The following is a 27588-nucleotide window of genomic DNA, read 5'->3' as shown; positions in this document are numbered from 1 at the left end:
TCACAGAGGGATTTGGCTCAGTTTGTATTAAAACTCCCTGCCTGCTGTGCCAGGATTACTGAGGAGTCTGCAGGAGCCTGAAACATCCGCCTCAACTGGATTGTGTTCACTGCCAATTAATCAATGTTTGCACGAACCATTTCTGTTCAAAAAGGTTTAAATATTTTTATTCTCCATGACAAAAAGCATCCAAAATCTGTTTAAAAACAACATCACAAACAAGGACAAAGACTCAATTATGCACAAAACTTACAAACCAAATTTAATTTGTCTTGGTGGACGTTTAAATTTAGATAAATTTAGGTTATATTCATTAATAAAAGGCTAAATATATCATTGACCTTCGCTGATAATGCACCAAGCGCCAGATCTTTTGGTATCTACCAAACATGGACAACATTATTCAACATTCTCACCTTTGAACTGGTGTGTTTTTGTGGTGGCCAGAGAGAGCTAAATGTTTTTAACCCTTCCTTTTAGGGTTAGGGTTAAGAAGTGTTTCCCAATCCTGGTCCTCAGAACACACTGCCCTGCATGTTTGGGATATATCCTGCCCCGACACAGGTGTTTCAAATGAATGGATTACATCAGCTTGCCTTCAGTTGTCTGCAGACAGCTGGTGTTGATATATTCATTTTAACACGGTGTGAAGCAGGGACATGTCTGAAATATGGAGGGCGTTGGATCCAGAGGACCAGCATTTTGAAACCATGCTTCTCAACCACGGCGTCAGAACCCCGGAGGGATAGAAATTTTCAGAGGGAGTCATGACCAAAGAACTGATTATTCTGAGGAGTCGTGACTCAAGAAGCTACACGACTCTACAATGACTCAATCTTGAAATTTCACACCATTTGACACCCAAAGCTGTTCAGTATATAAGGACTTTTACAGTTGTTTGTCACTATAAGAACATGTGTGTTGCTTCGTGTCACTGCATGCATGCTGGCTGCCCAACTTATCCTACCACTGATGGGTTTTTCAAGGCTTTTTCCTCATTTTGAATGTCTAGTGGTTGCTTTTTCTACACTATATCTGCAGAATTGTGAGTCACAGCTGACCAGCAAGATACGATGCAGAGCCACAGTGCTTGTGATGACTTGTAGTAAACACAAATGTTTTCTGGTCATGAAAATAGTGATAAAATTGCTGTCTAATGCAAAAGTAATGTGGTGTAAAATTCCCTCTGACACCCACTTTAGCTGCTTAGCATCAGGGTCCAACGTGGAGCTTCAGTGCAACACTGAACTGTAGATATTCTAACGCAGAAACATGCTGATTCCACAGACCTGTTAGCTAGCTGTCCACCTTTCTAGCTCTGTTAGCTTATATTATCAATCAGCATTTGAAAAATGTTTATGATCAAACACTGCTCAGAGGTAACTCTGAATTAATTTAATGTTGGCAGCCGCTGCCAACGTCTCCATGTTTGTTCCAATGATGCTACGTTGTTACGACCGTGCATAGCTAGCTAGCGAACATCAGGTAACTTCTACTGCTTCTTCGGCTAAAGAATTGAAAGCCAGTTTTTTAAAAAATGCACTTAATGTTTATTCTATTTATTGATTGGTTTGTTTTGTCTTTAATTTGTTCTTTTTTTGTACGTTTATTTCCATTTTAATGCTCTTAATATTATTTATGTTGATTTTCCTCAAGTTTTATCTCCTGTATTTTCTTTCCGATGACTTTATTGTTTTTATTACTTGCATTCAAATGTTCTTTTAAAGGGTGCCAGAGTCTGAAAATTCAATTAACAGCTTTTCCTTTTTAAAGCATCTTTTAGCATCTGTTGCCCCTCAGAAGCTAACATGTTAAATGGCTGAAAGTGGTAGCTGAGTCTGACATGTTCGTTGTGATATGGTAAACTATTTATTAAGTTATTTTTTAAAATAGTTTAAATATCAGGCGCTAACTTGAACTTTATAGATAATAACAACTTGTAACATACATATAACAAAAATGAGGTTATGCAATTGAGCACAGTTCATTATTTATTAAACATAAGTGGTAGAAACATAAAGCGTTAGCTTTGATAAACATAATGCCATCTTGTACAGATCATTTACAACATTGCAGCACATAAAAGAGAAAGAAAAGGCCACATTAAACATTGTCACAACCAGTATTCAGAATGACTCCGTTGTGCATATACAGTATGTACGATCTTAAGCCATACATATGTTACATTATGAAAAGCTTGTTTTTATTCTGTTTAATTTATACCTGTCATACAGCAACACACACATATCAAGTTAACAAAAATAAAATGTGTTATTGGAGATTTTTAACACTGAGGACACAAGTTGATATTTTGCAGACAGATTTTTTTTTCCTCAGTTTTTTTTAGCAGGACTCAGAAGCAGAGAAACAACCGTGATACATCAGAAACGTCACGATAAATCAGAAACATCATGATACATCATGATACATCAGAAACATCCCGATAAATCAGAAATACCATGATACATCAGAAACATGATAAATCAGTAACATCCTGATACATCACGATAAATCAGAAATATCACGATAAATCAGAAATATCATGATACATCAGAAACATCATGATAAATCAGAAACATCACGATAAATCAGAAACGTCCTGATACATCAGAAACATCATGATACATCATGATAAATCAGAAACATCACGATAAATCAGAAACGTCCTGATACATCAGAAACATCATGATACATCATGATAAATCAGAAACATCACGATACATCAGAAACATCCTGATACATCTGAAACATCCTGATACATCTGAAACATCACGATACATCAGAAACATCCTGATACATCATGATACATCAGAAACATCACGATAAATCAGAAACATGATAAATCAGAAATATCAAGATACATCTGAAACATCACGATACATCAGATACATCAGAAACATCACGATGAATCAGAAATATGATAAATCAGAAATATCATGATACATCAGAAACATCATGATACATCATGATAAATCAGTAACATCATGATACATCAGAAACATCATGATGAATCAGAAATATCATGATACGTCAGAAACATCCTGATACATCACGATACATCAGAAACGTCCTGATAAATCAGAAATATCATGATACATCAGAAACGTCCTGATACATCAGAAACATCATGATACATCATGATAAATCAGTAACATCATGATAAATCAGAAACATCATGATCCATCAGAAACATCACGATACATCAGAAACATCCTGATACATCAGAAACGTCCTGATAAATCAGAAATATCATGATACATCAGAAACGTCCTGATACATCACGATACATCAGAAACATCACGATAAATCAGAAACGTCCTGATAAATCAGAAATATCATGATACATCAGAAACATCACGATACATCAGAAACACCATGATATATCAGAAACGTCCTGATAAATCAGAAATATCATGATACATCAGAAACATCCTGATACATCAGAAACATCATGATAAATCAGAAATGTCCTGATAAATCAGAAATGTCCTGATAAATCAGAAATATCATGATACATCAGAAACATCCTGATACATCACGATATATCAGAAACATCATGATAAATCAGAAATGTCCTGATAAATCAGAAATATCATGATAAATCAGAAACATCATGATACATCAGAAACATCACGATACATCAGAAACATCACGATACATCAGAAACACCATGATATATCAGAAACGTCCTGATAAATCAGAAATATCATGATACATCAGAAACATCCTGATACATCAGAAACATCATGATAAATCAGAAATGTCCTGATAAATCAGAAATGTCCTGATAAATCAGAAATGTCATGATACATCAGAAACATCACGATACATCATGATACATCAGAAACATCCTGATACATCAGAAACATCATGATACATCAGAAACATCCTGATACATCATGATACATCAGAAACATCCTGATACATCAGAAACATCATGATACATCAGAAACATCACGATACATCATGATACATCAGAAACATCCTGATACATCAGAAACATCATGATACATCAGAAACATCCTGATACATCATGATACATCAGAAACATCATGATAAATCAGAAATGTCCTGATAAATCAGAAATATCATGATAAATCAGAAACATCACGATACATCCTGATACATCAGAAACATCATGATACATCAGAAACATCATGATACATCAGAAACATCCTGATACATCATGATACATCAGAAACATCATGATAAATCAGAAATGTCCTGATAAATCAGAAATATCATGATAAATCAGAAACATCACGATACATCATGATACATCAGAAACATCATGATACATACACACAGTTCAGTTAATTAAATAAAAATAGAACCAGCCTCTTGTACATGGAATCACACTGAAGCTTTTACACTCATGCCTGTACGGGTTTAGGAGTTTTTTTTTTGTACAACACAGTATAACATCATTATCAGATAACAGAACAAATGGAGGAGGCAGTTCACCATAAAGTTCATATTTTTGACACATCTCACCTCATTTTGTCAATCTGTTACCTCAATGGAAACCTCAGAAATGCATTTTCTGTGGTATAACTTCAGCCACTTTTGGAATTCTTCAATGACGATTTAGTTTAACAGGAAAAATACATACTCAGCTGTTATAGTGAACGTACCGAAATGCAGACAGTGAAACACACACATTCTGGAAGGGGAATACTTTACATGGCATAACCAGAGCGTTGATGTATTTTGTAAACAAAGTATTGCAGCAAACTGCTTTTGACACAATTTGGTGGTCATGAGCTCTAAAAAGCTGTTGTTCATGAACTAAAATGCATAAAATCTGAGAGGGCATGGCTGCTAATCATTTTCAGTCTTAGAATCCCAGTTTTACAAACTTCTAAAAAGAAATATTTACCAGGGCTCCAAATGATAAAAAAATAAATCCTCTAATATGACTTATATGTAAGACTCTTGTCCTCTCTGAGGTTCTACAGTATTTTACTTTTTTCATCATTAGTTCTCTCAAAATACTAACCAGAAAGACTTCTTACTGTACATTCAATACATTAATCTACAATACATTATTTCTATGAACAACCAGTCAGTTGCATCCCTACAGTGCTAATATAAATACACAATTCCTTCCTCTATAGTAATACAGATGCATTTCCAAGGGTTTTGAACCAATTCAGCTTATGATTAAGGCACTATAAACTTTGTATGCACAGATATGAACAACCCGACAAATTACATTTGCTGATGATATTGTACTTTGTATGCATTATTGCTTCTTGATGAATAACTGCAGGTACAACATCTTTCTAATTAATATTTGCTGGTTTTCAGTCCACAGTGCGTTCCCAACATTTCAACAAACTCAACTTCACACACCACTGCTCTTACCATCTTGATGAGAAACTTGGATGAAAACGGAGGGTTTAGTTTCAGAGAAAGCATGTTCCCTTCATGCACTTCCTGGTACCTTTATACAAGCTGTAGCTGTCTACATCGTGTGTGAAATAAGACTTTAATGATGTGAGATTTCTGCACACTTGTAATTCTTCCTTTAAGTCTTAAAGCAACATTAGTTTGTGAATCCTGACCCACTGCCCTGATTCACCACTTTGGTTTTCCTTTCACTTTCCATTTTTATGGGCTGTTAATTGCTTCAACATGGCAACAAATCGATGTGTATGGCTGTACATGTGCAGGGCTCACATGAAGATTTGTTTTTGTGGTGTGGTGCACATCCCACGACTGTAGGGGGAGCCAAAGAGTTGGAACAAATACCAAATTCTCATCTTATTGGTTTTCTGGTTATGTTCAGAGGCATATTCACTTTAAATTAATTAAATCCCCCCCTTTATGAGCTGCAGAGTTGGCTGGAGAATGTGTGGTTCAGTGGTCGGCATCCCTAATCTGAATTTGGATTTAGAAAAACAAATGCACCTTGATAGCGTTCAGGGACATTTTTTGGTCAAATGAAAACACGTCACCTTCTTTATTAAACCTTCAGTGATGATTCCCATTTGTTTCAACCAGCTGAATTTTCTAACCTCGCACTTCACGTTAGTTCCACAGATTCAGTGGAGCAGGCAGTCATGAGATATCTGCTCACAAAAGTTTCTTACAGCTTTCCAAAAAGTTAGCTCATAAGTTAAATAATTGGGGTTGGGACCTCACTATGGGTCATGAGATGCCGAGTAGGATCTGGAGACCAGAATTGTTTATCTAGGAGCTGCCAGAGTCCAGACTGAGGCAGGAAATATTACACTGCAAAGATCAGTTTAATTGTTTTTGTTGGTGCCAGAAATGGATGAATCACACAATAAATGACCCATAATAAAGATAGAGAGGCTGAAAATGTGCCTTTTTAATTTATTGATTGTATGGAAGGCCATATCTGCCAATGTAAAAAAAGATCCTGTAAATAATTATTTTTAATCATTTTGAGTTATTACAATATGACTTTTTTGTCATCCTTATTAAATTCTTTCTAAAACTCTGAGGAACTGGTTTCACCTTCTGTTGGCTTGCAGGTTAGCATTGGTAGAAATGGGCTTCCACAGCTGAACTATGTCAACATGTTGAAATAAATGCTCACCAAAGAAAGAGCTTCTCCAAAAGACTTTAAGCAGTGTACTTTGTGCCAGTTTTAAGATGCCCGTCCTTTAGAAATGTTCTCTTTCATTTATTGTCATACTTTCTAGCCCCGAGTGCCACTGAGGACAATTTCATTCCTGTTTTTGAGACGGACATCAAATCTTTTGCTACTGATGGACCACAGGACGAAGGGAATTCAGCACAAAACAAACACTCGTCGGTTTAAATCCAAGCTTTGCTCTTCAGTGACTCATAAACACACACAGGAGACAGAAAACACATCTGCATGTGCCGTTGTGTGAAGCAGATCAAACGGATTGATCAGGATTAAAGATTTATTTTATCAAAAATAGATCACAATTGAAGATTGTCAAAATAAACATGGCATCAATAAGTAGAAATCAAAAACAGAAGAAATCCTAATGCTTTTTCTTTCCACGCAGAACTTCCCACATTACTGGAATCTCTATTGCTTTTCTTATTTGTGAATGAGAATGAGTTGATACTAAAGGATGAAAACATGAAAGTCGATGGCTCGGCATGTGGAGCTGTGACCGGAGTGACTTTAGTCTTTAGTCACCGGGACTCTGCTGCACTTGCAGGGGAAATGCTGCGTTATAATTGCATATACAGTATGCAGAACACATTAATCATCAGTCACAGCTCATCAGTGCCTCGGTCAAACAAAACTCCCTCGGCTGTTTTTATGCTTTAGCCAAGAAGAATTCTAACAAACTGCAGAGTGGCTGCATCACCGCGATCATCTGCAGTCCAGCAATTTGGGAAACATATTCGTCATCTTCCCCAGAGTCAGAGCCCAGCATGTGACCAGTCCACCAGCTGCAGTACTGAAGCACCGTGTTGTTCAGCAAAGCATGAACTGAACAGGGATTATTAGTTTGTTTAGAGGAGAAAACTATTTTATAGCTCCGGTTACCAGAGTCAGAACCATGGATGCAATAAGAAATGGATCCACTGCTCAGCAAAGCTGCAGAAGAATGTGTTTAAAAGCACCAAATGGAGCAAAGGAAAAGTGGGATTGCATTTGTGCTTTTGACATGCTGAACACCATTTATTTGCTAAAACGTTTAAAAAGATTTCACTTCTCCCAAATATACGACCGTACTCCAATGTTCCATTTCTATTCAGACGAGAGCACAGCTTATTACTTTCAGGCTTATTTCTGTTGTTTCAGTGTTTCAGTTCAGTAGTTTTTCCCGTCTGGATCATTTCAACAGCAGCAGCTCTGACGCCAACTGCTGCTAAAACCAGATTAGAGGCCAATGGCTCAAGAAACTTTGTGATGAAACTCAAGAAAACATCTCCACCTCCAGCTAATCCCCATGTACCAGCTCCCAAAGTAGTCCATATTTGAACTTAACCTCTTTAAAACTATAGCTTCTGACTCTGGGAAACCAGAAGAAGAGTTTCCTTTCACCAGTTCTACGCCTGAAAGTCCCGTTAAAACTGCCGGACTGCGTCATCTCAAATCAACAACTGATGCAGAAACGCTCACATTCCATCACATGCACTTAAAAATCCACAAATAAGTTAACAAAATGTGCAAAAAAGGCTGTTTCACTCAGGCTGGATATGTTCAGCTCTACCTCAGATGTTGCGTCTCGATCACCTGTTCATTGTTCCGACTGAAGGTGTGAATCGGCAGTTTGGGTTCACTGAACTTCAGGTGTTACGCCAACGTCTCTCAGGTGTTAAAGCTTCAGTCGATAACGAGCGGACACTGAGGTAGATGTTATTGATACAACAGATATACAGCATTCTGATCAGAAACACAGCCAGAAACATTCAGATAATCTGTGATTTATGCATTTTACGGTCTTCTTCTGCCCTTTTCCTGCACCGACATTCTTCACGTAGGGGCAGACGTTTCTGTGGAAGCTGCTTTGTTTTTACCAAGGCAAAAATGAACAAAAACAAATCCAAACATATTCGCAAAAATGTTAAAAATCTACAAAATAATTCACCGAGTTAACCAATTCCTCTTCATAGAAAACATATACAGTATGATACTTTAAAAAATAGAGATTCATCTGTGAAACAGAAATATTTCATACTATCGATGAGCTGTTGATGCTGTTCCCACATTTTCTTCTGTGCCACATGCTCTACTTTCCAAGCATGCTGTTAAATGATTTGGTTTGATTATGATAAGCGACGTACAGACAGGACTCACAAGTTCTTTTCTCTGCAGAGGCAGGAGCAACTTCCAAAGAATATCTATTCGTGGATATGCAGGACATGTTGCAGAGGATGTAGCCGGTGATTCAAGTAAGGTTTGCCTCGTACCTCAGAGTCTTTGTTTCGCTCTGTGCAAAGATCGGTCTTGGAACGGAAAGGTTTGTTGTTGCTCCTGTGAAAGTTTTCATCCAGGGTTCGTTGTATCTCACCTTCGGCAGAGGAGCAGAGGGTCGGCGTGACAGCAGGGGTGTCGTACTCTTATGGTTTGATCTCTTCACTGCAGAAAAAGAGGCAGTTTATTACAAAGTGGTAGATATTTTTCATTTTCACATCACTTAGTAGCTCTGAGGTTAAAGGTCGCTTTTAAACACACCTTGTTTGTGTTGTGGCTGCCTGGCCTGCTTCTGTGTTTCTACGGTTTGCATCATGTATAGTCGTCTCACACACCTTTACTTTTGGTTATGTTGCATCTGGGCTTGTTTTTTGGTGTTTCTACTGGAGAGTTGGTGTCTTGATAATATTTGTGGTCTTTTTTTATTATTATTTTAGATGTTTTGTCTCTCTTTTGGGTTGTTTTGCATATTTTTCTCTGGTTTCTTTGTTGTTTTTCCAAGTCAGTATCAGTATTCTGTCTCTTTTTGATTGACTTGGTGCTTATTTTAAATGTTTGTATGATTTGTTTATTCTAAATATGAAACCTAAAGATCTACCCATCCCCACATCCCATCTATAAAGGATATTCAAATCCACCTGATGCCACAGTGGGACTGTGTGAAAAGATTATTGTCCCCACAACATGAGTAATCCCAGTGCACACACTCAAGGCCATCCTCCATCATCCCATCAAGAATCATGCTGAAGATGCAGAGCCAAGGTAAGAATAGCATCCAAATCTGAAGTATAGCATCCAAACCTGAAGTATAGCATCCAAACCTGAAGTATAGCATCCAAACCTGAAGTATAGCATCCAAACCTGAAGTATAGCATCTAAACCTGAAGTATAGCATCCAAACCTGAAGTATAGCATCCAAACCTGAAGTATAGCATCCAAACCTGAAGAATAGCATCCAAACCTGAAGTATAGCATCCAAACCTGAAGTATAGCATCCAAACCTGAAGTATAGCATCCAGACCTGAAGTATAAACCTGAAGAATAGCATCCAAACCTGAAGAATAGCATCAAAACCTGAAGTATAGCATCCAAACCTGAAGAATAGCATCCAAACCTGAAGAATAGCATCCAAACCTGAAGTATAGCATTAAAACCTGAAGTATAGCATCCAAACCTGAAGAATAGCATCCAAACCTGAAGTATAAACCTGAAGTATAGCATCCAAACCTGAAGTATAGCATCCAAACCTGAAGAATAGCATCCAAACCTAAAGTATAGCATCCAAACCTAAAGTATAGCATCCAAACCTGAAGTATAGCATCCAAACCTGAAGTATAGCATCCAAACCTAAAGTATAGCATCCAAAACTGAAGAATAGCATCCAAACCTGAAGTATAGCATCCAAACCTGAAGAATAGCATCCAAACCTGAAGTATAGCATCCAAACCTGAAGTATAGCATCCAAACCTAAAGTATAGCATCCAAACCTAAAGTATAGCATCCAAACCTGAAGTATAGCATCCAAACCTAAAGTATAGCATCCAAACCTAAAGTATAGCATCCAAACCTGAAGTATAGCATCCAAACCTGAAGTATAGCATCCAAACCTGAAGTATAGCATCCAAACCTGAAGTATAGCATCCAAACCTAAAGAATAGCATCCAAACCTGAAGTATAGCATCCAAACCTGAGGTATAGCATCCAAACCTGAAGTATAGCATCTAAACCTGAAGAATAGCATCTAAACCTGAAGAATAGCATCCAAACCTGAAGTATAGCATCCAAACCTAAAGTATAGCATCCAAACCTAAAGTATAGCATCCAAACCTGAAGTATAGCATCCAAACCTAAAGTATAGCATCCAAACCTAAAGTATAGCATCCAAAACTGAAGTATAGCATCCAAACCTGAAGTATAGCATCCAAACCTGAAGTATAGCATCCAAACCTAAAGAATAGCATCCAAACCTGAAGTATAGCATCCAAACCTGAGGTATAGCATCCAAACCTGAAGTATAGCATCTAAACCTGAAGAATAGCATCCAAACCTGAAGTATAGCATCCAAACCTAAAGTATAGCATCCAAACCTAAAGTATAGCATCCAAACCTGAAGTATAGCATCCAAACCTAAAGTATAGCATCCAAACCTAAAGTATAGCATCCAAACCTGAAGAATAGCATCTAAACCTAAAGTATAGCATCCAAACCTAAAGTATAGCATCCAAACCTAAAGTATAGCATCCAAACCTGAAGTATAGCATCCAAACCTAAAGTATAGCATCCAAAACTGAAGAATAGCATCCAAACCTGAAGTATAGCATCCAAACCTGAAGAATAGCATCCAAACCTGAAGTATAGCATCCAAACCTGAAGTATAGCATCCAAACCCTGAAGAATAGCATCCAAGCCTGAAGTATAGCATCCAAACCTGAAGTATAGCATCTAAACCTGAAGAATAGCATCCAAACCTGAAGTATAAACCTGAAGAATAGCATCCAAACCTGAAGAATAGCATCTAAACCTGAAGAATAGCATCCAAACCTGAAGTATAAACCTGAAGAATAGCATCCAAACCTGAAGAATAGCATCTAAACCTGAAGAATAGCATCCAAACCTGAAGTATAAACCTGAAGAATAGCATCCAAACCTGAAGAATAGCATCCAAACCTGAAGTATAAACCTGAAGTATAGCATCCAAACCTGAAGTATAGCATCCAAACCTGAAGTATAGCATCCAAACCTAAAGTATAGCATCCAAACCTAAAGTATAGCATCCAAACCTGAAGTATAGCATCCAAACCTAAAGTATAGCATCCAAACCTAAAGTATAGCATCCAAACCTGAAGTATAGCATCCAAACCTAAAGTATAGCATCCAAACCTGAAGTATAGCATCCAAACCTGAAGAATAGCATCTAAACCTAAAGTATAGCATCCAAACCTAAAGTATAGCATCCAAACCTGAAGTATAGCATCCAACCCTAAAGTATAGCATCCAAACCTGAAGTATAGCATCCAAACCTAAAGTATAGCATCCAAAACTGAAGAATAGCATCCAAACCTGAAGTATAGCATCCAAACCTGAAGAATAGCATCCAAACCTGAAGTATAGCATCCAAACCTGAAGTATAGCATCCAAACCTAAAGTATAGCATCCAAAACTGAAGAATAGCATCCAAACCTGAAGTATAGCATCCAAACCTGAAGTATAGCATCCAAACCTGAAGTATAGCATCCAAACCTGAAGTATAGCATCCAAACCTAAAGTATAGCATCCAAACCTAAAGTATAGCATCCAAACCTGAAGTATAGCATCCAAACCTGAAGTATAGCATCCAAACCTGAAGTATAGCATCCAAACCTGAAGTATAGCATCCAAACCTAAAGAATAGCATCCAAACCTGAAGTATAGCATCCAAACCTGAGGTATAGCATCCAAACCTGAAGTATAGCATCTAAACCTGAAGAATAGCATCTAAACCTGAAGAATAGCATCCAAACCTGAAGTATAGCATCCAAACCTAAAGTATAGCATCCAAACCTAAAGTATAGCATCCAAACCTGAAGTATAGCATCCAAACCTAAAGTATAGCATCCAAACCTAAAGTATAGCATCCAAACCTGAAGAATAGCATCTAAACCTAAAGTATAGCATCCAAACCTAAAGTATAGCATCCAAACCTAAAGTATAGCATCCAAACCTGAAGTATAGCATCCAAACCTAAAGTATAGCATCCAAAACTGAAGAATAGCATCCAAACCTGAAGTATAGCATCCAAACCTGAAGAATAGCATCCAAACCTGAAGTATAGCATCCAAACCTGAAGAATAGCATCCAAACCTGAAGTATAGCATCCAAACCTGAAGTATAGCATCCAAACCTGAAGTATAGCATCCAAACCCTGAAGAATAGCATCCAAGCCTGAAGTATAGCATCCAAACCTGAAGTATAGCATCTAAACCTGAAGAATAGCATCCAAACCTGAAGAATAGCATCTAAACCTGAAGAATAGCATCCAAACCTGAAGTATAAACCTGAAGAATAGCATCCAAACCTGAAGAATAGCATCCAAACCTGAAGTATAAACCTGAAGTATAGCATCCAAACCTGAAGTATAGCATCTAAACCTGAAGAATAGCATCCAAACCTGAAGTATAAACCTGAAGAATAGCATCCAAACCTGAAGAATAGCATCCAAACCTGAAGTATAGCATCTAAACCTGAAGAATAGCATCCAAACCTGAAGTATAAACCTGAAGTATAGCATCCAAACCTAAAGTATAGCATCCAAAACTGAAGAATAGCATCCAAACCTGAAGTATAGCATCCAAACCTGAAGAATAGCATCCAAACCTGAAGTATAGCATCCAAACCTGAAGAATAGCATCCAAACCTGAAGTATAGCATCCAAACCTGAAGTATAGCATCCAAACCTGAAGTATAGCATCCAAACCCTGAAGAATAGCATCCAAGCCTGAAGTATAGCATCCAAACCTGAAGTATAGCATCTAAACCTGAAGAATAGCATCCAAACCTGAAGTATAAACCTGAAGAATAGCATCCAAACCTGAAGAATAGCATCTAAACCTGAAGAATAGCATCCAAACCTGAAGTATAAACCTGAAGAATAGCATCCAAACCTGAAGAATAGCATCTAAACCTGAAGAATAGCATCCAAACCTGAAGTATAAACCTGAAGAATAGCATCCAAACCTGAAGAATAGCATCCAAACCTGAAGTATAAACCTGAAGTATAGCATCCAAACCTGAAGTATAGCATCTAAACCTGAAGAATAGCATCCAAACCTGAAGTATAAACCTGAAGTATAGCATCCAAACCTGAAGTATAGCATCTAAACCTGAAGAATAGCATCCAAACCTGAAGTATAAACCTGAAGTATAGCATCCAAACCTAAAGTATAGCATCCAAAACTGAAGAATAGCATCCAAACCTGAAGTATAGCATCCAAACCTGAAGAATAGCATCCAAACCTGAAGTATAGCATCCAAACCTGAAGAATAGCATCCAAACCTGAAGTATAGCATCCAAACCTGAAGTATAGCATCCAAACCTGAAGTATAGCATCCAAACCCTGAAGAATAGCATCCAAGCCTGAAGTATAGCATCCAAACCTGAAGTATAGCATCTAAACCTGAAGAATAGCATCCAAACCTGAAGTATAAACCTGAAGAATAGCATCCAAACCTGAAGAATAGCATCCAAACCTGAAGAATAGCATCCAAACCTAAAGTATAGCATCCAAACCTGAAGTATAGCATCCAAACCCTGAAGAATAGCATCCAAGCCTGAAGTATAGCATCCAAACCTGAAGTATAGCATCTAAACCTGAAGAATAGCATCCAAACCTGAAGAATAGCATCCAAACCTAAAGTATAGCATCCAAACCTGAAGTATAAACCTGAAGAATAGCATCCAAACCTGAAGTATAGCATCCAAACCTGAAGTATAGCATCCAAACCTGAAACTCGTGAGCAGATTTCTCTGGATCAAAGTTGTTTGAACAAAACAAAGCTGCAGTAAATCAGAGGAATGGAGCTAATAAATGAACTCAATCGGTCAGCAGAAAACACCTTCAGATAGAAAGTAATGAGGAGCTGTGACAGTAGCTTTTAGGATAAGGCTGACGTTGGGGGACACCCAAGCTCCCACAGGAGAGCTGGGGGCCTTTTGAGTGCAAACACACCCAGGAGCCTTGCCAAACTCATGACTCAGGCGGGAAAAGTGCGGAAAGCTTCTCCAGACAGAAACTGAAGTTGAACCAGGACAAGCAGGCAGCTGGTGAGCTGGACTGTAAACAGCAGCGGAGGAACCAGCTGTGTTCTGCGTGTCATTTGTAAAGTAATCCAGTAAACTGCTCTCTGTTGTGTTGAGCTTCCCTGCACATCCTGCCAGGTATTATCAGCTGGCGTCTTTCAGCATGACTGCACATCATCCGTGGAGTAACCACTAAAACTGCTGTTCTCCAGGAAGAGAAGCCGTAGCTACAGATGGCATGTAGAACGTAAAGTTTAGGTTCATATGGTTCTCCTTCTTTTCCATAAGACTGATGACTGGGCAGAGAAGCTCCAGTTTGTGTTTAAAACAAAGTTCCTCAGAGAAAGACTGGAAGGGATCTGCATATTTCTGCCTCTACAGAGCAGAATATCATTAAAGCATTCAGGGAACCTGGAGGAGTTTCGGTGTAAAGGACGAGGGAGCAAGCCTAAGCTGGACCCCGTGACCTCTGACCCCTCAGACGCTGCATCAAGAACCGTCATTCATCAGCAGCTGATAGAAGCACATGGACAAGGGATTACTGTGGAAACCTTTGTCAAGCACCACAATACAGAGTTCCATTCACAAGCTTTACTGTGCAGAAAAGAAGCCTGATGTTAACCTCGTCCACTTCTCTGGGCTCGGAGGCGTCTGGGATGGACCGTCACACGGTGGAAACGTGTGCTGTGGTCAGACCCATCAGTATTCCACATCTTTGTTGGAAGAAATGGAGCAAAGAGCAAAAGCAGCATCCAGCCTGCTGTCAGCAGCCAGTCCCTGCAGCCAGGCTCTGTGATGGTATGGGGTTGGATCAGGGGGCAAAGCTCATTTCCACTTCTGTGACGGCAGCATTAATGCAGAAAAGTTCCCTGAGATTTTACAGCAACATATGCTGCCTTCAAGGCCACATCTTTTCCTGGGACGTCCCAGCATTGTTCAAGCAGACCATGGAAAACCACATTCTGCCACAGTCCAAAGGCCTGGCTGAGGAAGAAGAGGTACGGGTGCTGGACTGGCTGCCTGCAGTCCTGACCTGTCCCCAGCAGAGAAACAACCACCCCCCCGCACTGCTGCACACCTTAAGACCTGTTTAAGGAGGAATGGGACAAAATAACAGCTGGAACTCTGCATCACCTGGTTTCCTCAGAGTCAGAACGGCTTTAAGTGTTGGCAGAAGGACACAAAGTGTTTGGTCATTATTTGGAATATTTCGATCATTATTTGGTATAATTTGGTCATTGTTTGGTATAATTTGGTCATTATTTGGTGTAATTCGGTCATTATTTGGTATATTTTGATCATTATTTGGTATATTTTGATCATTATTTGGTATATTTTGATCATTATTTGGTGTAATTCGGTCATTATTTGGTATATTTTGATCATTATTTGGTGTAATTTGGTCATTATTGGTATTCAGACCTGTTTAAGGAAGAATGGGACAAAATAACAGCAGGAACTCTGCTTCACCTGGTTTCCTCAGAGTCAGAGCGGCTTTAAGTGTTGGCAGAAGGAAACAAAGTGGGAAAAGATTCACTGTTTTCTGATCTTTTATGGGATGTTGCAGGTCTGAGGTGTAGAAATTATGTTTGTTAACAGATATTGACTTTTATCTGATTATTTGTATCTAATATTATTGGTATTATATGTAAAACACTTTGTGTTCCAATTATTTTTGTATGAAAAGTGATTGATTGATTGATTGATTGATTGATTGATTGATTGATTGATTATAATCATGTACACTGATGGGTGTCAGAATAACTTCCTGCAGGAGGAGCTGTGGAACGACTCCAGCCACTCAGAGTGCAGTATCTGCAGTTTCCATGGCAACATCTGAGAGCCAGTAGGTGTCTGTGGTCACCTGCCTCTGTTTCTGTTCCTTTAACTTCTGTTTTTAATGTCTGGTGACGTCTGAGGTGAGCATCACGCAACCAGACGCCTTTAAAAGTGCACGTGACAGTTTTTATGGTTAATAATTTGTAAACCTGTGGAAAATTCCCTAAATACTGGAGTAGAAAGTGTGTATTTGGGGTGTTTTTAACCTCTTCTGGTCTGAAAGGCATGTCTGGCTGTTTGGAGGCTGTTTTATTCAGCAGGGGGCGCTGCAGAGAGCTGAGGTGAACCCCTCTGGGACGTCCAGCCGCGGTGTAAACAGTCTTAAACCCTTCAGCGTGATGTTATGTGGATGTTGTGATCCCGTCGCCGTGGAAACGGGAGCCCAGCAGCTGCTGTCACTGATAGTTTAAGGCCCTCGTGCTTGTAATTCATCAAGTGTCTTTAAATAACGGCAACCTTCGACCTGAATGGACATGTCACATGACACGGGTGATAAATGGACCCCCCCCCCCCCGCAGACGTCAGGGCTCGTCATTCATTTCAGGCTGGAACACAACACAAATGTACACACAAACATTGAACACACCAGGTGTGTAAGGTTTAATCCTCCTGTTCTGGCATGTCCAGCAGCTACCTGCCAGCTTTATAGGGCCCACACCTCCGTAAAAGGTGACATTTCACCTTAATGGGGAATAATTTAACCTCAGCTTTAAGGGGAAACCTAAACTGACGTTACCGTGGCAACACCAAAGAAGTTGATATTGATATTATTAATATTTTAAGTACTATTCTTAACCTTTCTTAATATAAAAGGTTTATTTTGTGTTTGTTTCTGATCATTTCAGTGATTTTGTGTTTCTGATGATTTTGGTGATTTTGTGTTTGTTTCTGGCGTTACCGTGGCAACACTAAAGAAGTTGATATTGATATTATTAATATTTTAATTACTATTCTTAACCTTTCTTAATATAAAAGGTTATTTTTGTGTTTGTTTCTGATGATTTTGGTGATTTTGTGTTTGTTTCTGGCGTTACCGTGGCAACACTAAAGAAGTTGATATTGATATTATTAATATTTTAAGTACTATTCTTAACCTTTCTTAATATAAAAGGTTATTTTGCCCCCGTTTATGAGGACTGCTGTGATTACTTGACTTCCTTTCATTCTCTTTTCATTTGATGCACACATGCAGTCGCTTTCTTTGTGTGTATTTTCCTAAATAAGTCTTATTTCTGCTGCCCAACAGGTGGAAAAACCTGACCAAGTTTACAAACTGCCTCATCTTTGTTCGTCACTACAACATTTACGGTGCCAGATCAGATTATTTGGTTACTTCCTGGTTCCCTCCATGTTTGGTAGCAACGCAGCGAATTTAGCTTTGAGTTATTTGACTGAAAGGTTACCAGGATATGCTTTAGCTCGAGCAGATACTGGAGCGCCCTCTGGTGGATCTCAAGGCAAACTGTTTCAGTGTGATGCAACGATCTGAGGCTCTTTTTTATTTGAGCAGGGTGCTGACACGAAGCCTTCGAAGAGCAGTCAGTCAGGAAATTCATTTATGTTCGAATGTGTGCTTGACTGCAGCCGTTTTTTAACTAATTTTGGCACTTTTCTGGTTCAGTTTACAGAAAACATGCTTGGAATTAACAACATGAACAAGGCAAGGGGTAAAGCAGGGTGGGTCTGAAAGATCTGGAAGCTTTTCGTTATTCCAGCACCAGTTTCAGCCGTTTGTTGGCCTGTTAACTGCTTCTTCTGCCCAGCGTCCTGCAGGAGGAGCCAGTCACTCCTCTGGGAAAGCAAACCCGTTGCCTGCTTTTATCTGGGGGGGGGGGGGGGGGGGGTTTGTTGTTGTTGGGTATCTTGAAACCTGCTCCAACCATGCAACACATTTTGGATAAAATCCCAACTCAAAGCAGAGCTTTCAGCCACATTTCCTCTGCTGTGGTGAAGGATGATGTCATCAGGATGATGTCATCAGGATGATGTCATCAGGATGATGTCATCAGGATGATGTCATCAGGTGGCTCAATAATAAACACAAAGCAGGTTTAACTCAGAGCCTCCTGCATCCATCTTTACCTCCACCTCCTACCTCCTGCTGCTTTCATGTGTTCTGGTTTGTCTGAAGTGGAAAAGAGAGTCGTTGCATGGGGGTGTGAAACAGACCCCCCCCCCCCCTCAGCAGTGCTAACAGTAGCTGTCAGAGTGAAGCTCTGCTCTGTCCGGGGAAACCTGTTTACCTCCGGCTGCCTGAATATGTTCACCAGGACACACAGAGCAGGAGGAGCAGGATGGGGGGGTCCACTGGAGTAAAAAGCCCCCCGGGGGCAGGCTGTCAGTGTGACATGATGCCGGGTTACGTAAGACGGTCAAACAACAGGCTGTGAACATGGTTTCCTTTCCTGAACATCGCCTTCATCTCAGCCTGAAAGAATGAAAGGTTTTCATTCGTCTGCATTCTGCTCCGTTTTCAGGCACTGTGACATCATCACTGTTAGGATCAGTTTATCTGTCTTTTTTCATTCTGCTCCGTTTTCAGGCACTGTGACATCATCACTGTTAGGATCAGTTTATCTGTCTTTTTTCATTCTGCTCCGTTTTCAGGCACTGTGACATCATCACTGTGTTAGGATCAGTTTATCTGTCTTTTTTCATTCTGCTCCGTTTTCAGGCACTGTGACATCATCACTGTGTTAGGATCAGTTTATCTGTCTTTTTTCATTCTGCTCCGTTTTCAGGCACTGTGACATCATCACTGTGTTAGGATCAGTTTATCTGTCTTTTTTCATTCTGCTCCGTTTTCAGGCACTGTGACATCATCACTGTTAGGATCAGTTTATCTGTCTTTTTTCATTCTGCTCCGTTTTCAGACACTGTGACATCATCACTGTTAGGATCAGTTTATCTGTCTTTTTTCATTCTGCTCCGTTTTCAGGCACTGTGACATCATCACTGTTAGGATCAGTTTATCTGTCTTTTTTCATTCTGCTCCGTTTTCAGGCACTGTGACATCATCACTGTTAGGATCAGTTTATCTGTCTTTTTTCATTCTGCTCCGTTTTCAGGCACTGTGACATCATCACTGTTAGGATCAGTTTATCTGTCTTTTTTCATTCTGCTCCATTTTCAGGCACTGTGACATCATCACTGTTAGGATCAGTTTATCTGTCTTTTTTCATTCTGCTCCGTTTTCAGGCACTGTGACATCATCACTGTTAGGATCAGTTTATCTGTCTTTTTTCATTCTGCTCCGTTTTCAGGCACTGTGACATCATCACTGTTAGGATCAGTTTATCTGTCTTTTTTCATTCTGCTCCGTTTTCAGGCACTGTGACATCATCACTGTGTTAGGATCAGTTTATCTGTCTTTTTTCATTCTGCTCCGTTTTCAGGCACTGTGACATCATCACTGTTAGGATCAGTTTATCTGTCTTTTTTCATTCTGCTCCGTTTTCAGGCACTGTGACATCATCACTGTTAGGATCAGTTTATCTGTCTTTTTTCATTCTGCTCCGTTTTCAGGCACTGTGACATCATCACTGTTAGGATCAGTTTATCTGTCTTTTTTCATTCTGCTCCGTTTTCAGGCACTGTGACATCATCACTGTTAGGATCAGTTTATCTGTCTTTTTTCATTCTGCTCCGTTTTCAGGCACTGTGACATCATCACTGTTAGGATCAGTTTATCTGTCTTTTTTCATTCTGCTCTGTTTTCAAGCACTGTGACATCATCACTGTTAGGATCAGTTTATCTGTCTTTTTTCATTCTGCTCCGTTTTCAGACACTGTGACATCATCACTGTTAGGATCAGTTTATCTGTCTTTTTTCATTCTGCTCCGTTTTCAGGCACTGTGACATCATCACTGTTAGGATCAGTTTATCTGTCTTTTTTCATTCTGCTCCGTTTTCAGGCACTGTGACATCATCACTGTTAGGATCAGTTTATCTGTCTTTTTTCATTCTGCTCCGTTTTCAGGCACTGTGACATCATCACTGTTAGGATCAGTTTATCTGTCTTTTTTCATTCTGCTCCGTTTTCAGGCACTGTGACATCATCACTGTTAGGATCAGTTTATCTGTCTTTTTTCATTCTGCTCCGTTTTCAGACACTGTGACATCATCACTGTTAGGATCAGTTTATCTGTCTTTTTTCATTCTGCTCCGTTTTCAGGCACTGTGACATCATCACTGTTAGGATCAGTTTATCTGTCTTTTTTCATTCTGCTCCGTTTTCAGGCACTGTGACATCATCACTGTTAGGATCAGTTTATCTGTCTTTTTTCATTCTGCTCCGTTTTCAGGCACTGTGACATCATCACTGTTAGGATCAGTTTATCTGTCTTTTTTCATTCTGCTCCGTTTTCAGGCACTGTGACATCATCACTGTTAGGATCAGTTTATCTGTCTTTTTTCATTCTGCTCCGTTTTCAGGCACTGTGACATCATCACTGTTAGGATCAGTTTATCTGTCTTTTTTCATTCTGCTCTGTTTTCAAGCACTGTGACATCATCACTGTTAGGATCAGTTTATCTGTCTTTTTTCATTCTGCTCCGTTTTCAGACACTGTGACATCATCACTGTTAGGATCAGTTTATCTGTCTTTTTTCATTCTGCTCCGTTTTCAGACACTGTGACATCATCACTGTTAGGATCAGTTTATCTGTCTTTTTTCATTCTGCTCCGTTTTCAGGCACTGTGACATCATCACTGTTAGGATCAGTTTATCTGTCTTTTTTCATTCTGCTCCGTTTTCAGGCACTGTGACATCATCACTGTTAGGATCAGTTTATCTGTCTTTTTTCATTCTGCTCCGTTTTCAGGCACTGTGACATCATCACTGTTAGGATCAGTTTATCTGTCTTTTTTCATTCTGCTCCGTTTTCAGGCACTGTGACATCATCACTGTTAGGATCAGTTTATCTGTCTTTTTTCATTCTGCTCCGTTTTCAGGCACTGTGACATCATCACTGTTAGGATCAGTTTATCTGTCTTTTTTCATTCTGCTCCGTTTTCAGGCACTGTGACATCATCACTGTTAGGATCAGTTTATCTGTCTTTTTTCATTCTGCTCCGTTTTCAGGCACTGTGACATCATCACTGTTAGGATCAGTTTATCTGTCTTTTTTCATTCTGCTCCGTTTTCAGGCACTGTGACATCATCACTGTTAGGATCAGTTTATCTGTCTTTTTTCATTCTGCTCCGTTTTCAGGCACTGTGACATCATCACTGTTAGGATCAGTTTATCTGTCTTTTTTCATTCTGCTCCATTTTCAGGCACTGTGACATCATCACTGTTAGGATCAGTTTATCTGTCTTTTTTCATTCTGCTCCGTTTTCAGGCACTGTGACATCATCACTGTTAGTATCAGTTTATCTGTCTTTTTTCATTCTGCTCCGTTTTCAGGCACTGTGACATCATCACTGTTAGGATCAGTTTATCTGTCTTTTTTCATTCTGCTCCGTTTTCAGGCACTGTGACATCATCACTGTTAGGATCAGTTTATCTGTCTTTTTTCATGCTGCTCCGTTTTCAGGCACTGTGACATCATCACTGTTAGGATCAGTTTATCTGTCTTTTTTCATTCTGCTCCGTTTTCAGGCACTGTGACATCATCACTGTTAGGATCAGTTTATCTGTCTTTTTTCATTCTGCTCCGTTTTCAGACACTGTGACATCATCACTGTTAGGATCAGTTTATCTGTCTTTTTTCATTCTGCTCCGTTTTCAGGCACTGTGACATCATCACTGTTAGGATCAGTTTATCTGTCTTTTTTCATGCTGCTCCGTTTTCAGGCACTGTGACATCATCACTGTTAGGATCAGTTTATCTGTCTTTTTTCATTCTGCTCCGTTTTCAGACACTGTGACATCATCACTGTTAGGATCAGTTTATCTGTCTTTTTTCATTCTGCTCCGTTTTCAGGCACTGTGACATCATCACTGTTAGGATCAGTTTATCTGTCTTTTTTCATGCTGCTCCGTTTTCAGGCACTGTGACATCATCACTGTTAGGATCAGTTTATCTGTCTTTTTTCATTCTGCTCCGTTTTCAGACACTGTGACATCATCACTGTTAGGATCAGTTTATCTGTCTTTTTTCATTCTGCTCCGTTTTCAGGCACTGTGACATCATCACTGTTAGGATCAGTTTATCTGTCTTTTTTCATTCTGCTCCGTTTTCAGACACTGTGACATCATCACTGTTAGGATCAGTTTATCTGTCTTTTTTCATTCTGCTCCGTTTTCAGGCACTGTGACATCATCACTGTTAGGATCAGTTCATCTGTCTTTTTTCATTCTGCTCCGTTTTCAGGCACTGTGACATCATCACTGTTAGGATCAGTTCATCTGTCTTTTTTCATTCTGCTCCGTTTTCAGACACTGTGACATCATCACTGTTAGGATCAGTTTATCTGTCTTTTTTCATTCTGCTCCGTTTTCAGACAATGTGACATCATCACTGTTAGGATCAGTTTATCTGTCTTTTTTCATTCTGCTCCGTTTTCAGGCACTGTGACATCATCACTGTTAGGATCAGTTTATCTGTCTTTTTTCATTCTGCTCCGTTTTCAGGCACTGTGACATCATCACTGTTAGGATCAGTTTATCTGTCTTTTTTCATTCTGCTCCGTTTTCAGGCACTGTGACATCATCACTGTTAGGATCAGTTTATCTGTCTTTTTTCATTCTGCTCCGTTTTCAGGCACTGTGACATCATCACTGTTAGGATCAGTTTATCTGTCTTTTTTCATTCTGCTCCGTTTTCAGACACTGTGACATCATCACTGTTAGGATCAGTTTATCTGTCTTTTTTCATTCTGCTCCGTTTTCAGGCACTGTGACATCATCACTGTTAGGATCAGTTCATCTGTCTTTTTTCATTCTGCTCCGTTTTCAGGCACTGTGACATCATCACTGTTAGGATCAGTTTATCTGTCTTTTTTCATTCTGCTCCGTTTTCAGACACTGTGACATCATCACTGTGTTAGGATCAGTTTATCTGTCTTTTTTCATTCTGCTCCGTTTTCAGACACTGTGACATCATCACTGTTAGGATCAGTTTATCTGTCTTTTTTCATTCTGCTGCGTTTTCAGGCACTGTGACATCATCACTGTTAGGATCAGTTTATCTGTCTTTTTTCATTCTGCTCCGTTTTCAGGCACTGTGACATCATCACTGTTAGGATCAGTTTATCTGTCTTTTTTCATTCTGCTCCGTTTTCAGGCACTGTGACATCATCACTGTTAGGATCAGTTTATCTGTCTTTTTTCATTCTGCTCCGTTTTCAGACACTGTGACATCATCACTGTTAGGATCAGTTTATCTGTCTTTTTTCATTCTGCTCCGTTTTCAGACAATGTGACATCATCACTGTTAGGATCAGTTTATCTGTCTTTTTTCATTCTGCTCCGTTTTCAGGCACTGTGACATCATCACTGTTAGGATCAGTTTATCTGTCTTTTTTCATTCTGCTCCGTTTTCAGGCACTGTGACATCATCACTGTTAGGATCAGTTTATCTGTCTTTTTTCATTCTGCTCCGTTTTCAGACACTGTGACATCATCACTGTTAGGATCAGTTTATCTGTCTTTTTTCATTCTGCTCCGTTTTCAGGCACTGTGACATCATCACTGTTAGGATCAGTTTATCTGTCTTTTTTCATTCTGCTCCGTTTTCAGGCACTGTGACATCATCACTGTTAGGATCAGTTTATCTGTCTTTTTTCATTCTGCTCCGTTTTCAGACACTGTGACATCATCACTGTTAGGATCAGTTTATCTGTCTTTTTTCATTCTGCTCCGTTTTCAGGCACTGTGACATCATCACTGTTAGGATCAGTTTATCTGTCTTTTTTCATTCTGCTCCGTTTTCAGGCACTGTGACATCATCACTGTTAGGATCAGTTTATCTGTCTTTTTTCATTCTGCTCCGTTTTCAGGCACTGTGACATCATCACTGTTAGGATCAGTTTATCAGTCTTTTTTCATTCTGCTCCGTTTTCAGGCACTGTGACATCATCACTGTTAGGATCAGTTTATCTGTCTTTTTTCATTCTGCTCCGTTTTCAGGCACTGTGACATCATCACTGTTAGGATCAGTTTATCTGTCTTTTTTCATTCTGCTCCGTTTTCAGACACTGTGACATCATCACTGTTAGGATCAGTTTATCTGTCTTTTTTCATTCTGCTCCGTTTTCAGACACTGTGACATCATCACTGTTAGGATCAGTTTATCTGTCTTTTTTCATTCTGCTCCGTTTTCAGACACTGTGACATCATCACTGTGTTAGGATCAGTTTATCTGTCTTTTTTCATTCTGCTCCGTTTTCAGACACTGTGACATCATCACTGTGTTAGGATCAGTTTATCTGTCTTTTTTCATTCTGCTCCGTTTTCAGACACTGTGACATCATCACTGTGTTAGGATCAGTTTATCTGTCTTTTTTCATTCTGCTCCGTTTTCAGGCACTGTGACATCATCACTGTTAGGATCAGTTTATCTGTCTTTTTTCATTCTGCTCCGTTTTCAGGCACTGTGACATCATCACTGTTAGGATCAGTTTATCTGTCTTTTTTCATTCTGCTCCGTTTTCAGGCACTGTGACATCATCACTGTTAGGATCAGTTTATCTGTCTTTTTTCATTCTGCTCCGTTTTCAGACACTGTGACATCATCACTGTTAGGATCAGTTTATCTGTCTTTTTTCATTCTGCTGCGTTTTCAGGCACTGTGACATCATCACTGTTAGGATCAGTTTATCTGTCTTTTTTCATTCTGCTCCGTTTTCAGGCACTGTGACATCATCACTGTTAGGATCAGTTTATCTGTCTTTTTTCATTCTGCTCCGTTTTCAGGCACTGTGACATCATCACTGTTAGGATCAGTTTATCTGTCTTTTTTCATTCTGCTCCGTTTTCAGACACTGTGACATCATCACTGTTAGGATCAGTTTATCTGTCTTTTTTCATTCTGCTGCGTTTTCAGGCACTGTGACATCATCACTGTTAGGATCAGTTTATCTGTCTTTTTTCATTCTGCTCCGTTTTCAGGCACTGTGACATCATCACTGTTAGGATCAGTTCATCTGTCTTTTTTCATTCTGCTGCGTTTTCAGGCACTGTGACATCATCACTGTTAGGATCAGTTTATCTGTCTTTTTTCATTCTGCTCCGTTTTCAGGCACTGTGACATCATCACTGTTAGGATCAGTTTATCTGTCTTTTTTCATTCTGCTCCGTTTTCAGACACTGTGACATCATCACTGTGTTAGGATCAGTTTATCTGTCTTTTTTCATTCTGCTCCGTTTTCAGGCACTGTGACATCATCACTGTGTTAGGATCAGTTTATCTGTCTTTTTTCATTCTGCTCCGTTTTCAGGCACTGTGACATCATCACTGTTAGGATCAGTTTATCTGTCTTTTTTCATTCTGCTCCGTTTTCAGGCACTGTGACATCATCACTGTGTTAGGATCAGTTTATCTGTCTTTTTTCATTCTGCTCCGTTTTCAGACACTGTGACATCATCACTGTTAGGATCAGTTTATCTGTCTTTTTTCATTCTGCTCCGTTTTCAGACAATGTGACATCATCACTGTTAGGATCAGTTTATCTGTCTTTTTTCATTCTGCTCCGTTTTCAGGCACTGTGACATCATCACTGTTAGGATCAGTTTATCTGTCTTTTTTCATTCTGCTCCGTTTTCAGGCACTGTGACATCATCACTGTTAGGATCAGTTTATCTGTCTTTTTTCATTCTGCTCCGTTTTCAGACAATGTGACATCATCACTGTTAGGATCAGTTTATCTCCGTTTTCAGGCACTGTGACATCATCACTGTTAGGATCAGTTTATCTGTCTTTTTTCATTCTGCTCCGTTTTCAGGCACTGTGACATCATCACTGTTAGGATCAGTTTATCTGTCTTTTTTCATTCTGCTCCGTTTTCAGGCACTGTGACATCATCACTGTTAGGATCAGTTTATCTGTCTTTTTTCATTCTGCTCCGTTTTCAGACACTGTGACATCATCACTGTTAGGATCAGTTTATCTGTCTTTTTTCATTCTGCTCCGTTTTCAGACAATGTGACATCATCACTGTTAGGATCAGTTTATCTCCGTTTTCAGGCACTGTGACATCATCACTGTTAGGATCAGTTTATCTGTCTTTTTTCATTCTGCTCCATTTTCAGGCACTGTGACATCATCACTGTTAGGATCAGTTTATCTGTCTTTTTTCATTCTGCTCCGTTTTCAGGCACTGTGACATCATCACTGTTAGGATCAGTTTATCTGTCTTTTTTCATTCTGCTCCGTTTTCAGGCACTGTGACATCATCACTGTTAGTATCAGTTTATCTGTCTTTTTTCATGCTGCTCCGTTTTCAGGCACTGTGACATCATCACTGTTAGGATCAGTTTATCTGTCTTTTTTCATTCTGCTCCGTTTTCAGACACTGTGACATCATCACTGTTAGGATCAGTTTATCTGTCTTTTTTCATTCTGCTCCGTTTTCAGGCACTGTGACATCATCACTGTTAGGATCAGTTTATCTGTCTTTTTTCATTCTGCTCCGTTTTCAGGCACTGTGACATCATCACTGTTAGGATCAGTTTATCTGTCTTTTTTCATTCTGCTCCGTTTTCAGGCACTGTGACATCATCGCTGTTAGGATCAGTTTATCTGTCTTTTTTCATTCTGCTCCGTTTTCAGGCACTGTGACATCATCGCTGTTAGGATCAGTTTATCTGTCTTTTTTCATTCTGCTCCGTTTTCAGGCACTGTGACATCATCACTGTTAGGATCAGTTTATCTGTCTTTTTTCATTCTGCTCCGTTTTCAGGCACTGTGACATCATCACTGTTAGGATCAGTTTATCTGTCTTTTTTCATTCTGCTCCGTTTTCAGGCACTGTGACATCATCACTGTTAGGATCAGTTTATCTGTCTTTTTTCATTCTGCTCCGTTTTCAGACACTGTGACATCATCACTGTGTTAGGATCAGTTTATCTGTCTTTTTTCATTCTGCTCCGTTTTCAGACACTGTGACATCATCGCTGTTAGGATCAGTTTATCTGTCTTTTTTCATT

At 39.3% G+C, this 27588-nt stretch overlaps 1 protein-coding gene across 1 annotated transcript in view; it reads right to left on the bottom strand.

Annotated features, from left to right (window-relative positions):
* Window positions 1-4110: 4110 nt before the first annotated feature.
* Window positions 4111-27588, bottom strand: part of LOC140283019 (shaker-related potassium channel tsha2-like) — a 36993-nt gene continuing 13515 nt past the window's right edge. Inside the window, exon 3 of the mRNA XM_072377641.1 lies at window positions 4111-9043. The gene's annotated coding sequence lies outside the window, so the exon portion shown is untranslated. The remainder of the gene's footprint in view (window positions 9044-27588) is intronic.

The sequence above is a fragment of the Leuresthes tenuis genome, unplaced genomic scaffold (genome assembly GCF_036924035.1).
Source record: "Leuresthes tenuis unplaced genomic scaffold, fLeuTen1.0.hap1 SCAF_23, whole genome shotgun sequence".
In the NCBI taxonomy this organism is placed as follows: Eukaryota; Metazoa; Chordata; class Actinopteri; order Atheriniformes; family Atherinopsidae; genus Leuresthes; species Leuresthes tenuis.
The sequence above is the reverse complement of the archived record's forward strand: the minus strand, read 5'-3'. Positions and strand labels throughout refer to the sequence as shown.